Below are 5004 nucleotides of genomic sequence, written 5' to 3'. Positions count from 1 at the left end.
GATATATTGTATTGAATGACGCACTTAGTTCAACAATTTTGAATGGATTTCAATTTAAATGGATTTTTGATTTCCATTTAAATGTGGCAATATTTGATTGGTGCTCAATTTGTTAAACAAACATATTCAAATTCAACTCCTCTGTTGTTCCCGTTTCCTTGTTCACACCTTATACAATTGTGGGTTTTGTTAATCATACAGTGAGGAACATTTGAGGTGAACTACAGTTGTTAATTAATGTCATAGATTAAAATTAAACTAAATCAAACTTAACCAACATTCATAGTTTTATACGATTTAAAGTATTTTCTGTTTTTCCCGACTCCTGAACATAGGATTCGACAAACATATTTGTTTGTTTATGTGATTTCTGTCAAATGATGTTTTTATTTTTAAAGTTTATTTTATAAAAAGGTTATACAAAAAAACAAATACTTAAAATAATGAGTCGAACTAAAATCCAAAGCGGAAAGTCTTTGGTCACAGTGCAAAATCAAAACATCAAGCTCATCAAAGGAATTGGAAACAACTGTTATATTTGTATAGTAAATTCGAGATCAGATAAAAGCTAACTGAACCTCTCATTTGTTAGACAGTCGCATAGAAATGAAACAAAATAGTATTATTACAATAAAGATCAAACAAACTTTTCTACATTTGCTAGAGGTGTATGGGATTTGAGATCTCATAAACATGTTTAACCCCGCCTCAATTTTGCGCCTGTCCCAAGTCAGGAGCCTCTGGACTTCGTTAGTCTTGTATGATTTTAAATTCTAGTTTCTTGTGTATAATTTGGAGTTTAGAATACTGTACTGGTATGTATATTTCTAGGGGCCAGCTGAAGGACACCAATGGGTGCGGGAATTCTCGCTACATTGGAGACCCATTGGTTGCCTTCGGCTGTTGTCTGCTCTATGGTCGGGTGGTTGTTGCTTTCACATATTCACCATTTTAAAGAAGCTTTAACAAATAACACAATTATACCAACTTGAAAGAGATTTTAAATGCAGTTCAGACTTGAAGGAAGTGAAAATAAATCATCAACCGATTAATTTCTGTTTGTATTTAGATGTATTTCTTTTTTCACTTTTTCATAACTTTTTCATAACTGTTCTAACCTTTTCTTGGGACTTAAAGGTTTTAAGACACCTTGAAGATTTTGAAGAGAATTGGAGATATGCAGAGTATTCCGAATTCAGTGTCAGAGATGCCACAACAAAGTATACTTTGAATATAGATGGATATACCGGTAATATAGGTTACACTTCACTATTTAACATGAGTGTTTTGAATAAAGAAACGTCATGTGTAATATATTCAAATAGGATATCAATTCAATATTATGAATAACATCATAAACAACATAAAATCTACATTATAATTATTGTTATACCTCTCAAACATGTAGGTGGTCTCTCTAGATGGTTGTTGTAAAGAACAACGAGAAAAAAGAGCAAACGTTATATATATTGTTCCTGACATACATGTGTGAGAGGTATAACGAAAACTATAACGTAGATTTTATGTTGTTATGATGTACAGTTGACAACGTATTTAACTTTCTTGGCGTCCTTAAACTAATCATACACAGGCAAAGTTCATTCACATCAAATTCATATGAATCAAAATTGACATTTCATGTTAGATTCATGTGAAATTCACGTGACGAAATTTTGCACATGTTCACCTATTAAGAGTCCAAAGCGACAAATAAACAGATTAAAACAACACAGTAAAACTGGTATACAAAAATATACAAGAAACAAAAGCCATACAATAAAACAATGATGAGAATTATCTAGTATAGAAATAAAGTATTGGACATTTGAATTTCATATCAGCTAAACATTTTAATATTCAGATATTTTCCTTTTGTAAATTTAGTGGAAATCAGATAGTATTGTCCGGTCACTCAGTTTGTTGTTAATAGCAACTACTGAGTAGTATGAACTTAGGCGTAACATATCTTAATTGACTGTGATCAACTGGATATCCTTTTTAATGCCATCCATTGAATAACATATAGTCAGAGAAATTTATGATTCCAACAAAATTCTTTAAATACAATTTAGAATTGTCACATCTTCATTTATAAATGCTAGTAATTTGCGAGAAACATTATCAACTATCGGATCGGATGTATTGAAACACAAACGACATTATATAAATATACCAACATAGTTGCGTTGTTGTTGATGCACCAAATATATATTATGACCCATGAAAAATGAAATAGATCTGTATCTCGGGATTAGATATGACTGTCGTGCTCGGAATGATCCAAATGAGAGCCGTGGTGTAGTGGTTATCGCGTCGGACTACTTACACAAAGGTTTCATTGTTCGATCACAACCCCGATGAGAAAATTACAAGTACTAAATTTTTGGCTGTCCCTTGACACCAAGTGAGAGTATGGTCTTAAGAAACAGTGATGTTCGTCGGAAGGAGACGCTAAATGCACTTGCAAAATGGAAAGGGAGTAATATAAGTTGCAATTACGTGTATCTTAATCTACTATGAAAAAATATGTTTAAACTGATCTCAATGAGAATGCTGCCATGAACAAAATGTATTGATTTTCAGACGATTAAGGTAATTTAAATATTAAGACACAATATACCACAATATACCACTGTCGCTCAGTTAGCAGGTATCAAGGGAAAATGTAAGTGAAGTAACTCTTTTAAGGTGCACACTTTTTTTGGGCTTAATGAAAAAGCCTGTTCATCAAAGATGTAAAACAAAAAGATGGATTTGGATTTCTGGTCTCTGTGTTACCTTCATGATATTACAGACAAGGCAAGGTAAAACATGGCTGAACATTTTAGTCATTTGATTGTGTGCAAACTAGAATATCTTTTGGTTGAATTCTTCGACTGTCACCGATAATTCTAACATACTGTGGATTTATTTATTTTTGTGGTTATGAGTTTTTGTGGTTTGAAGAATCTGCATATTCGTGGATATTTAATTTCGTGGTTTCTGACGAAGTCTGTATGCAAACATTCAAAAAATGTGTAATTCGTTGAATATTTAAATTCGTGGTTTCCTTGGTTTTTAGCAAGGAGATAATTTTTTTGATAGGATTGCAGTGTAAATAAAAAAAAAAAAATAACATAGCAATATGCAATTTATTGGAAATGAAAATAATTCAAATACAAGATACTGTTAACCAATATTAACAATATTATTGGTGATTACTGAGAATTCCGGACAAACGCATAAATAAAATACATTTTCAATGATACTATTATGAAAGGTCAGGATTATTACAGTGCAATAACGTAAAAGGTAGGTCAGTAGTGGTTTTTCTTTTTGCGATTTATGAATGGAATGTGAAAAACTATATCTCGAGTGAACGAGATGGATAGTTTAGAGTATTTTTACCGATAACCGCTACGAATTTCAGCTGACAGCGACTATACATATACATTTGTCCTTATTGATTTAAATATCCGTTGGACATGAACTCAGGACTAAACGAAATAAGTCGGACGATCATTTACAAAAAATATTACTGAATTGGGGGCTAAGGTTGTCTCCTTGTCCGACGCCCAAGCTACATCTACAAAAGTTCCTAATTACTATACTTTAATACAAGATCTTATATGAACAGTTAAACATGCTGTTGAATATAATGAGAAAAAAAATTGAAACTAGCTTAAATAAACTTTAGCTGATATACTAAATATGTAAATGATATTTATAGGCAAAAGCTTATTTAAAATCAACAAATCAAATATATAGTGAGAAAGAATTATTATTCTAATTTTTTTAACTAGATTTTGTTAAATGCATAGGCTATACACTACATTGTTTTCCTATATAACTCTGTTCATTTGAATACAATTTCATACCTACAGTGTACAAATAGAACATACATCATGATTCTAAACGTAATTTCCATAATACAATTTAAAAAATACAATCATGCTAATTGTTCTAGATATTGAGGTCATTCTCCACGACAATACCGCTTAACCCTGCCTTGGTTAAATTCATTGCTATCTTTTCCAAATGAAATCATACCTGTAAAATGAATATACACATAAAGGTGCTATTAATAACAGCAATGACTTTTCTGATTTCGATTCAATACGAATAGTACAGCGCTCGACAAAACAGTTAATCAACATAGGAAATTATTCTTAGAGTTTTTGAATGAATAAAAAAAACGTGTGTTTAAACGGTAGATGCGACTCGAATAAGGACAATTTCACTTGTATAACAGGTAGAGGAAAATCCCTAGTGGATTATATGTGTGTTCCTCACGACATTCTCGAACTGTGTTCCTCATTCCAGGTTATTTTCAAACGATCTGTAATTGAGCAAAATATAATATATTTTTTTTATTTTGGGAACATGCAAACTGAAAAAAAGAGAAAAAGTCGGCATGATTTTGTGTTGACAAAACATGGTGTCGTATTATTTTAAACCAATTATGCTCATTAGTTTTTTAAGCTCACATGCTGTATATGTTATAGCATTATATCAAAAGAAAGTGGTCCTATACTCTTCTTGTCGTGCATATTTGACGACTATTAGACATAACGTTTATCATGTTTGCATAGCTATAAGAACTGTATATTGCTAAATAATTAATAATAATAAACGCATTATTTCGTTATAGATTTGAATCAACAACATATTTAAGACAGAAACTAATAATTATATAATGCAAATTGCCTTTCTACTTACGAGTTATGCATCTTAATCTTTAGCTGCACCCTGAATAAATCAATACAAAATTAATTACTGATATAACATATATAATTATATGCTTTTAAATGTTAAAAACTGTTCTGAGTGTTTTTTGGATTATTCTTTATTTATATATGTGAATTCGTACTTGATAGCCAGTGTTAGCATCAGTAACTAGTTGACCAGAACCAAAAATTATCGGTTAAACACTTAAAGTCAATACCTCTCATGAGTAACAAATATACCTGTAACAATAATATGTTATCTCCTATCCGACTATTCGAACCTTTGAAGCATAAGTTG

This window comes from Mytilus galloprovincialis, chromosome 14 (genome assembly GCF_965363235.1).
Source record: "Mytilus galloprovincialis chromosome 14, xbMytGall1.hap1.1, whole genome shotgun sequence".
Taxonomy (NCBI): Eukaryota; Metazoa; Mollusca; class Bivalvia; order Mytilida; family Mytilidae; genus Mytilus; species Mytilus galloprovincialis.
The sequence above is the reverse complement of the archived record's forward strand: the minus strand, read 5'-3'. Positions refer to the sequence as shown.